General features: G+C 48.4%; 1 long non-coding RNA gene across 1 annotated transcript; it reads right to left on the minus strand.

The window, feature by feature from the left end:
* Positions 1–7,144: 7,144 nt before the first annotated feature.
* LOC117438934 (uncharacterized) lies at positions 7,145–8,648 on the minus strand. Its single transcript, XR_004551095.1, has 3 exons — positions 8,615–8,648; positions 7,530–7,638; positions 7,145–7,170 (listed from the first exon to the last, which is right to left on the minus strand). It is a non-coding gene; the product is annotated as an uncharacterized lncRNA (long non-coding RNA).
* Between the last annotated feature and the right edge of the window lie 2,829 nt (positions 8,649–11,477).

The raw sequence follows: 11,477 nt of genomic DNA on the forward strand, positions 1-11,477 counted from the left end.
GCAGAGGAGCTGCAGGGTAAGGATGGACAACAAAAGTCCCACAGCTGAGCTACCCCAGGGGTATCAGTTCTGCTCCCTCCGCTCTGTGGTATAGCCCCACTGACAACCTTCCTCTTTTGGCTGAGGAGCATATGTTCTCTGCTGAGACCTTGTTGCCAGCTCTTGGCTGGACAAAGCCCTGAGCAACATGCTCATGTTGATCCTAGCCTGGAGCTGGGTCTGGAGTCCTCCAGAGGTGACCACCAGCCACCTCTGAGAGTCCTGTGGTTTGGGATCACTCACCTCTGCTTTGGAGGCAAATGCCAGGGCTGCTGTTGGAGGATGCAGGCATCCCACAGCAACCTGCCCACTTTGGACAGCCCCAGATGGTCACAGCCACATGAGGGATCCCACTTTGTCACATCCCTAACCAGCCTTGTGACCTTGTCAGCTTGTTTTCACAGCCCAACCAGAGGCAGGGTGACAACAGGCACCTGCCAGCAAGCAATGACATCCCCGAGGAAACAGCTGAGGGTAGGCAGGACATGTGGAGGCTCATATGGAAGGGCTGGAATTCATCAGGCCAATCTCACCAGTGTGTGTGTCCCTTCTGTCTAACTTGTCCTGGTAGAGCTCAAACAGGGCCAGAGAGCCTGGGTGCTGCACAGAAGAGGTGGCAGCAGGTGGGGCTCTGTCCTGAACAAGCATGTTCTTGTTCTTCATCAAATGTGAAAGCAGGTCCCAAAGCACAGAGGCTCAGAGGTGACAGTGGATGGCTGTGAAGTGGGAATTTAAAACAGCAAAGCCCTGGAGCTGCCGTCTCACCCTGCAGACAGTGGTGAAAAGCCTTGCCATGTGCTCTCTGCTTTAAGGAGGGCAGTAACTGGAGCTGCCATATTAAGACTAAGGCTTGCTGAAGGTACAGCCTTGCCCTTAGGTTGCCCTGCAGCTCATCACTGAAGCAGGAGTCTTTGGCCCTGCTTCCAGCTCACAGCTTCAGAGAGGAGGCCAGGTAACTCCTGGAGCATAACAGCCCATGCAACCCTGTATGGCTTGGCAGCAGCAGCCCTATCCACTGAGCTGGCAGCAGACAGGAGCTGAGCAGGAGCTAGGCACTTTGGCAGCTCTTCTGTAAGAGCTCCAGCCAGCACCGGGGGCTGCAGATCCCAAAGAGCTAGGAAGCGGCACATGGAGAGATCTGGGTGAGTGCTGCCAGGGCTGGCGAGGTGCCCCGTGTGGTCGGGTTGAGCAGGTCAGGGTTCAGCTCCTAAAGGCTGGGGGTTTGTTGTGCATTTGTTGTCACCATGACAGCCTTGTTGGGATGGAGCACGGTCCTTGGCTGTCTCCTGCTGTTCCTCATGCAGCCCGGAAAAGGAAGACGGGGAGGAGGCTGGGACTTGTCCAGAGCCCGTGGCAGGGGCAGGAGATGAAGAGGAGGTTGCACAGGTCCTGTGATGTGGTGGAGGAGCTTGTACGTGGCTCAGTGCTCAGCTCCCGGGGGGGGCCTTTTCTTGCCATTTCCAATGAAGGTCAGGATGTTCCCAGGCTGTCTCCTGCCCCGGGAAGCTTACTGAGCTGCAGAACTCCCATGCTTACCCAGACACACCGAGGTTCACAGCTCAGTGTCCGCCAAGACACAGCTTCACATGCTGGGTTTGTCCCTGCTAGGACCATGCCTATCATCACACCTTCACGCAGAGTCCTGGGGCGTTGTGACTGCTCCAGGGTGCAGCTCAGAGCTCACACAAGAGCACGACCTCAATACATCCTCTGTGCTCACCCTCCCTCCTCTTTGCCTCTTGCTTCTCCCAGGGCTGGGCACCAGAGGCTTTCCAGAGTCATCCCATTTCAGGAATTAGTTGCTGGCTCAGCCGCACTGGGGTGGGATGAGGTTATGCAGGAACGCTGCTTCTCTAGCACAAGTTGCTACCAAACAGAGGGAAGTGTTTCCAAAGTTGTGCAATATGTATACAGTAACCCCAGCAACAGCGAGTCCACACGGCATCAATGGGGCTTAGCTGCAGCGGATGTAGCTCTGTGTGTGTGTGTCTGTGTGTGGTGTCTGTGTGTGCCGGCTGTGCCAGCTGCTCTGGATCAGCTCAGGATGCACAGTGCCAGGCAGAGAGGAGGCACGGGGATAAGCTCTTAGCAGGGAGCTTCCTTTCCCCCCCTCACTGCAGCATCCCCCTTGGGGACGCTCTAAAAAAGCAGAGCAGGAACAGCCTCACCGAAAAGCATCTCCCAAAGGAAGGCCCCCTTGACTTCAAAGAGAAAACAAAGAAGCTTGAGTCAGGCCTGAAGATGAAAGGAAGCCGGGTGATATCCCACACAAGAATAAGGCTTACAGCAGGCACTGCAATAACCTGGCATGGCTGCTGGTGACTGTGATTTATGATTGCAGACTCTGGAAAGCTGTCACCATCCTGTAAATGTATTTCTTGGTCCTAATAAAAAGCTGGTGTCCTGCAGTGGAAATGGCCAGTCCAGGGCACTGCCTCCTGCTGACGGGAGAGTTCATGCCCTGACAAAAACCTTGTATTTAGTGCTGGAGAAGGTGCTCAGAGATGCCAGACCTCAACGATTTCTGCAGTGATGGGGAGCTGAAGGCACCATGATTTCTGCTGTCCACCTTAACTAAGCTCTCTCCTGGGCTGTAGCAAGGGACTCAGCTCATGGTCATTTCAATCCTCTGGTGTCATGGCCAGGACCATTTTGCCTGCACGCTGGCTCTTGCAGCAGTACCCCAACGTGACATGTTCCTTCTGCTTGCTGCCACAGGTCTACTGCGGACCTTCTTCACCAAGGCAGCAGAAATGCCCTTGGTACCTGAACCTGCAGGATATCTACACTGTGGTCCCAAAAGGACAGAAATGAGGGAGGGGAAGGAGGGAGCCCAGCCTATGCCCTGCTCCTGCTGGTGACCATTCTCTGCCATGGAGAACTTCCATGCCTTTGCGGGGTACCACACACAGCACCCAAAACCATGTGTATATCACAAAGCAGCATCTACAAAGGGCCTTCCCGGCATAAAGTGGCTCAGCAACTGCCCTTGCTAAGGTTTATCCTTGCTGGAAAACTGAGCTGGGGCAGAGAGCAGCTCTCTCCCAGGAAGCTAAACCTATCTCAACTCTCACCCATTTTCACTCTTGGGTGCCCAATATGCACCTTCAGCAGTCCTCCTTTAATGAGGTTATGGCAAAAAAACTCCACAAAATCCAGCCAAAATCAAACACATGATCTGCTTGGGGGCCCATGACATTCAGGACATCAGAGTCCCACCAGCCTGTTCTGCTGAGGCCCTGGTTCTTCACTCAGTACCCAAGCAGCCCCAACGCACAGCCAATGCACCACACATTTTGCAGCCCAGTAGTGAAAAAAAATATTCCATGTCCCAGCTGCAAGCAGCAGGATTTCTCCCCTGTCCACAGAGACTCCCAAACTGGGGTCTCCAGGGTATCCTGTTGGCCTCCAGAGAAAATCATGGTCTCTCTATCCTTGTGGGGAAGTCTGAAGGCTTAACCAGCAAGCCCGCAGCACATGGAGCTCTGCACTGGTGGTAGCTGGACAGAGACCCTTCTTCAGGTAGGTGTCTGGGTCCATACTGCCAGAAGGTACCCCAGGCCACAGCAGCAAGGAAGCTGTGAGGAGTGTGACCACAGGCCAAACCTTTCTGCAAATTAAAAAACATTATCTCTTCAACAGTATGTGATACTCCACTTCTACTGATCAATCACTCATGTAATTCAATGAAAGAGTCAAGGTTCCTAAATTCCAGCTCTTACAGGGAGTCAAAAAATCAGACAACAGACAAGGATACTAAAACAGACCTTTAAAGAAGCCTGGGGTCAATGATCCACTGCCTTGCCAGAATTCCCCAAAGACTGGTCCCAGGAAGTTGCTCAACCACACTTACCCCATGAAAACTTCAGCAAATGGAGGACTCACCCTACTCCAACTTCAGCTCTGCAAGGATCCAGGGGTTTCCAGGAGCAGCTGCAGCACTACCTTCTCCTTGAAGGCAAGCACTACTTGAAATGCCCACTGTGCAAGCACCACACAGCGTGGTGTGGGCCAGGTGACACTGCTGGGGATGCTTCCTGATGGAGCCAGGCCTGTTTGCCGGCACTCAGGGGCACTCCTGGAATGGAATGAAGCTTTCAAACACAGAACAGGGCGCCTTCCTGCCTCTCTCTGCTGAAGTAGGCTCTCCAGAAGGAAAACTGTCTGGGCATAAAGCTCCAGGGGGAGTGGACTTTGCATGGATCTCCAAGCAGCATAGAAGTTCAATGTGAGCACTGGGATGATGGGCAACAGCAAGGCTGGGAGTCCAGCCTGCCTGTCCCATGATGGCTATGCGCAGGGGGCATTTGTCCCAGATATCCCATCCAGCTCTGAACCATTTCTGATGAATGCCCAGCAGCCTGAGCTAGGCAACGGAGCAAACAGCTTAGCTCCACTCACATGGCACCACCACTCTGTCTTACCATTAACCTGCATCTGCCATAGTCTGAAAAAAGGGTTCGGTGTGGTTTCCATGCATCAAAACATTTAACGGCTTTAACCTGACAGAGGGGAGATTGAGATGAGCTCTTAGGCAGAAGTTCTTCCCTGTGAGGGTGCTGAGGCCCTGGCACAGGGTACCCAGAGAAGCTGTGGCTGCCCCATCCCTGACAGTGTTCAAGGCCAGGTTGGATGGGGCTTGGAGCAACCTGCCCTAGTGGAAGGTGTCCCTGCCCATGGCAGAGGATTTGAACTGGGTGAGATTTAAGGTCCCTTCAACTCATGATTTGGTAGGTTTTCTACGATTTGGTAGGGTGATAAAGGCTCCCCCTCCTACTCCTCTACTGGTGCACCTATCTGTTCACACACAGCCCAGCACAGTGCAGCAGCAATGGCCTCTCCAGAAAACAGTGCATCCTGCCATGCCAGGGAGGCAGGAGGCTGTGACACTGCTACAGTTTGTCAAGTGACAAATCACTGGGGCAACATCCATGCCATTATGATTTGCGCACAGCTGCTATCCCAGGCTCTGAGATTAGCTGGCTGCTAGGCAGATCTGGACCTACGGCAGCTCTGGCCTCAGTGCTCAGCCAGGAATTTGGAATGGGACATGCAGGCTGGGGAAGCCAGGACCGGCAGAGAATGCTGAGGTACTGTAGTGTGGCAGCCCAGACAGCTCCTGCTCCTCATTGCCAGCACTGGGTGCTGTGACTCAGAGCACTGGCTATGTGCCCCAGTGTCTGCACTGGGATTTTTCTACACTCCAGGCTTGGCTGTGGACTAATATGGAACTGTTAAAAGAAAATTCCTTGTCCTGGGTTTCCACAGCAGAGTCTCAGACATCAGTTTCTTAGAAAAATAATTTGATAATTAAGTGGTACAGAAATAGGAACAACTCAAGCTGGGTGCTTCCGGAGAGGGACCCAGCTCAAAGCAGCTCCTGGGTTTCATACCCTTACAGTCTATGCACCAACCACCACACACTGTTTGTGTGCCCTGCACACATCTCTACATCCAGTGGTGAATTTTGATCTGGGGTCTCCTTGTCCACCATTGAGGGGTTTCTTTCATTGTCTCAAGGTGGGCTACAAATTCCTTCTCATTTCTCCAGTTGCTGTCCCTTGGTATTGATGCAACTCCTTTATCTTTCAATTTGTACTGGTCTGTCACACAGCTAAGCACCAGTTGTGGTAGCCTAAAGCTTCAGAAAGTTCCTCAATCTATAATATGCTACTAGGCAAAATCACCCAGTCAAAATAATTCAGTTAAAGGAAATCAGCTAACTAAACTCAGATCTGGCAGCCCAAGAAACTGAAAGGTTTCAGGACCTGTTGTATCCCAGAGGTTCTGATGAGAAAGCTGTACTGTGGGGCAGCCCGGGCTGCTGAGAAGGTGGAATAGGTCAAACTTGATCTGACAGAGTCTATGCTGGTGGAGGACTTGGCTTAAGGGTGCACAGTGTAAAGTGGTATATGGACAGGACAGTCCTGAAGTTGCTCCCTGACCACCTGCTGAAGCCCCTGCACATGGTCCAAAGACTCATAGCATGTAGGCAGATGGGAAATTTAGTTTTCAGGGTGCAGGGAAACAGCAGAGATGCAGCCTTGTTCTTCCATACACACTCTCACAGGTAGTTACTGCAATATGAGTGTGCAGAGGGCCAGGAGATACAGCTCCTTCCTCTGGGAAGCAATTGAGCCCTCTTTAACAACCTGCCTGCCTCAGGTTTGCCAAATTGTTGCCTCTTCCCTTTCGTCCAGCATGAGAAATGTCTCACTGCAGCCTGACGGCAAGCACACAGTGCAGGGATGAGTCCCTTAGCCCTTTGCAGAGTACTAAAGCTGCCGTCCTTCACCAGTGGCAGCCATGGGCACATCCCTATTAAGGTGGGACTGTTCTCCCTTGACAAGGGGATTGGAACTGGTCTTAGGGCACTCCTGGCTTAGGAAGAGGCAGCAGCCAGCAACAATGATTCAGCAGGCTTTCTAGTGCCTCCCAGCTAGTTCTGCTGGCAGATGGACAGCAATCAGGTAAAGTGACGCTGCTGCCTCCAAGGAAAAAGACACTGGAGTCAAGATCTTTATCAGCAACATACAAATAGAAAGGGAACCTCTTGCCTTATCCCCAAAAGCTATGGCTTTAGAAAGCTGGTCACTAGGCCACTGTGGTGTTTTGTCCTTGTGTTCTTAAAGCATGGATCATGTCTGCCCACATGTGCTGCTGGTTGGTGCATTTTCTGTGGTGTGACTGTGGTGCTCTCACTGAGCTGGGGCTGAGAGACATGAAGCTCTCCACTGCTCTTACTTACAAACACAGCAGGAACCTTAGCAGGAAGTCCCAGGTTTTGTTCCATGTGTCTGTCTTGCTGGCAGCTTTCCTTTTTACCTTACGAGCAGAAGACAGCTTCTTCTTCCTGTCACCTCTGGAATCATCTGTGGACAAGGGATGGTGTTGAGAGCTGCTCAAGTTATTTCTAGGAGGCCTATGAAGGGCCATGCTCCAAGGCGAGTCTGAACAACAGGAATCTCATCCATGGGCTCGGCAGACTCCAAGTGGCAGTCAGCTGGGGGTTCTGCTGCCTGGATGAGGCTACTGCTGCTGGGGGACACAGCAGCTTGCAGAGGAAAAAGACGGCACTAAGAGGTGAAGGCCATGGGGAGATGTGGGTGGCAGCAGGCATGGCTGGGAACTCTGCAGATGGTAAGAGAGAAAAAAGTTTTAAGGAGAGAGAGAGAGAAAGATCCCTCAGCCCCACAAAGACATCAACAAGGCCAAGAACTCTGACACAACTGATCCACTAACATCAAAGACAATCATACACATATTTATGAAAAATTAGATATGAAAATGTACAAAATTTACACTCACTCAGCAGTGTACCCAAGTCTGATAATTTTAGAGTACCTCCAAGCACTCAGAAGCACTCATTTTCCCTTCTTAGGCAAGTTAACCTCCTGCCAGTGCTGGGTTTTCATGACCACACTTCATTTCTCTGTGCCAGCAACAACAAATCCAGTCCAGAAGCACAGAAGATGACTGGTGCATCTCACCTGACCGGGGATCTGAGAAAGAGGGCCAAGGACTAGTGCGTGTTTTAGATATGCTGACCACTGCTGAGGAAGAAGCTCCATCTGTCCACTTTCTTCTTTCTTTCTGTTGCTGTGAAAGCAAGTAGCCCAAGAGAATGAAAGTCACTTTGTCAGCCCAAAGTAATGAGACAGGTTTTAACTGCTACCTCTTTTTAATTCCTCCTATTTTTTTAATAATGAGCATTAGGTATGACCAAAGACCAGGAGTATTTTTATAGTTTAAGACTGAGTTGCTATTAAAGCAATGATGGAGGACAAGGTATTTAATGAACACACACACATACACATACACATATTATCTGCATACAGTGATTCTCTGTGTGCAGGTACTTTTAAGCTGTTGTCTCATATAGCTGGAGGATGTACAAGACATTTTTGGACAAATGCATCTGTAGAGCTAAAGTAGAAAGAGGGGACCCACAGTCCATAAGACAGGACATCCTGAGATAGATAGCTCCTACCCAGAATACAACTATAGTTGAAAACAGAATTCTTCTTATCATCTAGATGACAGACTTTGATTAATAAGCTTGGAGGAAAGGGGAGAATATCACTACCTGCCATCTGAACAAGGGGAGAGAGCATTCGGATGTGAGATACATGAATATCAAGGGCACAGAAAACTTGACTTTGGACAGCTGATTCATACACTTCATATCTACATACACCCCACCCCATCCTTCCCTGGTCAAGTGCTTTAACACCCATATTGTGAACATATAAACCAATGGATTTTGCTCTACAGAAATGTGCACAGCTTATTATGTCAAAGTCACTGCACTGGAACAGCAAGACATTGTATTACTTTTATAGCTGAGCTGTGAGCTTATGACGGAACTGCAGAATATATCTGATCACAAGTGTGAGCTGAAACTGGGGAGCACCACTTGGATGCAGTGATTGCAGGGCACAGGTACATGCTGAGGACAGGAAGCGTATGTGTACAAACGAGGTAGCCCCACTTTCCACCAGAGGGAGAGTGCAACCATGCATGCTGGTGAAGTGTCAGCAGCAGAGATATGGTACACAGTAAGTCTCCTGCTTACCTGAGAAGGGACTGCAAAGTGGAGGTCAGACGAGAAAACTCTGCTCAGGGTCAGCTTCATCTCTGTAGGCATAGAGCTTTGAAAAGCTAAAACACACCAGCAGAAATACAGATATACAATACAATATACAATAGACATATATTTCTTCAGACACGAACTGATGCCCACTTTGCTTGCATTTACAAATCAGCCTGACCAAAGCACCTCCTGCCTTGCACAGCATTCCCAGCGAAACTGCAGGGTAACTTTCCTTGCACAACTGGTGCAAAATAAGAAGAGTTTCCTCTCCTTTCCCCAGGAACATGAGTTAATAGGCAAGGATTAATTAAGAGGCAAGGACGCTGTTTTCTCAGGAGTGCTTGCCTATGTTATAGGCTTTGCTATTGTGATTTATCTCTCGACAACGTGAAATCGCATAACTATAATGAGCTCAATATAGGAATTATAGGATAAATCAGACAGCTTTAAAGAAATTTCAACATAAAACAGCTTTAAAAAGTGTTATAGGAAGGATATTATCCCAGGGGAGGGTAGGTAAGTACTCCTACAGGTATGTACTCTCCTGACCTCAAATATTTCACTATGCTTTCATTAAAACACTGGTGTTCTCTAGCCTCCTAAGTACTTTTGTCTTAGGGTCCATCAATGACTTTGATAACAATTCCCATTCACCATCCATACTGCTGGGAGATTCTTATCTATAACTTTACTTACCCTATTCCTGAAGTTACTGTTGAGAATTTCCCTACTTGAATACCAGGGTCTGTATAACCAGGGTTACCTGCAAAAGCGTCTACTTCCTAAAGAAAGACAAAAAAAAAGAAGTAACATTTTCAGAACAATAACGGAACACCAAGTGGAGAAGAGGGATTTTTACTACAGAGATTCTTCCTCCTTCCTCAGCTGCATGCCAGACATATTCTGTTCTCACAGCTAGCAACACAGGAGTCTGCTGCTTAAGATGGAGAACCAAAGTGAGACAATTAGAGGTCCCTGATTCATTCATTTAGTCCAGCCAGTATTTCATATAGCTCAAAACTAAATCCATACTTATGGAGACCAGCTTAATCATTTCCTGGGACCAGATTCAAAAAACCACTTAAGAGGCTTTAAGTTATACAGTTTCAGTCATAGAGCCAAGCAGTGAATGCAAAAAACTTATTTTCAATTCAAAATGGAGGTGAGGAAAATGAAAGCCATGCAAGACACAAAAGGAAAAAACAAAGTATTTTCTGGGTTTTGTGTGAATCTTGTACAGCCTAATACTGCTGGATTTTTAAAAGTGTGATACACCGGCTCATTTTGCCTGAATTCAAGGTAACAACATAGTGACTTTAAAATCGTATACTTTCATAAATGTTTAAGAAGATTCATTGAAGGAGAGGGGACTTCACAAGGGCCTTTAGGGACCTGACAAGGGCGAATGGCTTTAAAACCTGACAGAGGGCAGATTGAGATGGACCTTAAGAAGTTCTTCCCTGTGAGGTGCTGAAGTGCTGGCACAGGTTGCCAGAGAAGCTGTGGCTGCCCCATCCCTGGCAGTGTTCAAGGCCAGCTTGGATGGGACTTGGAGCAACCTGGTCTAGTGGAAGGTGTACCCTGCCTGTGGCAGGGGCTTGGAACTGGATGAGCTTTGAGGTCCTTCCAACCCAAACCAGTCATAGCAGCATAGCTTATGCTATGAATAAGCCTCATAAATGCAAGTGTCCTCCATTACAGAAAAGGGCTCCCCAGTTCTGCCTCAAAGGACACAGTTAAAATGGTCAGAGTACTAGGTGATGCAGGGTATGAAGCCCTGGTGTCAAAAAGAATGAACCATACTCAGAAGAATCTCGACATTAACTTTTCAGATGCTCTGAAACTCGAATAATTAGTAATTAACTCGAATAATAGACATTGCTAATCTTCCGGAATCCTCTTAAACATTTTCAGTGTGCAGTATAAAGACACACATACATTTTAAGACAATTTTAGGTGGTAAAGACAGAGGGATTTTGAAATGTGATAGGCATTAGCTTGAAAAAAGCTTAAACAAGCTTAGGAGGACCTATTTGTCTGGACAGCCTGATCAGCAAACTTGAGAAAATGAAGTCAAAGTCGGATGTCCCCCAGATGGTTTCCTGAGAGACCCATGGCCTCTGCATTTTCACAGATCCATAAACAATTGACAGGAGATGTGAGTATGGTGATGACACTCCCTTCTGTAAGGAAATAAATGCAAAAGCCAACCACAAAGAGCTGCATAAGATTTTTGCATATTGAATTACAGGGTGATACATGGTACACACGGAACAACACTGCTAGGTATAAATATACAAAGTGTAAATTTTACATAGCAAACCATGATCTCTGAACGAGAAAAGAATTCATGGGTGGCACGTTTAGTGTCAGACAAGAAGTCAAATTGGGAAAAATCAGGTAGCAGTCTCAAAAGAAACAGAAGAAAGATTGTTTTTGACACAGCATGGAAATAAGTGTTTTCGTGCTCACTGGCACAGAATGTTGCAGGCGATGAGTGTTACATGGATTCGAGAAGAAATTACAAAGCTTGTGTGACAAACCAGAAAATATAAAGCTATTCAAGCTCTGTGTTCCAGAAGCCAGAAGACTGTCAAGTGCTGGAGAAGGTGTTGGGGGACTACAGCCCCCCGCCTCCTTCTCAGCATTCACAACCAGCCAGTGTCAAGCAGCACATGGGTTGGGGTGGGCTCTGGCCAGGTCTAGTCTACATGGCTGGAAGAGAGATTTCCAAAATAACTAGTTGCTTTTTAACATCTTGGCATCAATGTCTGGAGTCTCGTACTCTTGTAGTTGTTAGATAAGAGAGTTGCGCAAAATGAAAGACTCAAGTTTGTTGCATTTT

Source organism: Melopsittacus undulatus, unplaced genomic scaffold (assembly GCF_012275295.1).
Source record: "Melopsittacus undulatus isolate bMelUnd1 unplaced genomic scaffold, bMelUnd1.mat.Z mat_scaffold_804_arrow_ctg1, whole genome shotgun sequence".
Classification (NCBI taxonomy): domain Eukaryota; kingdom Metazoa; phylum Chordata; class Aves; order Psittaciformes; family Psittaculidae; genus Melopsittacus; species Melopsittacus undulatus.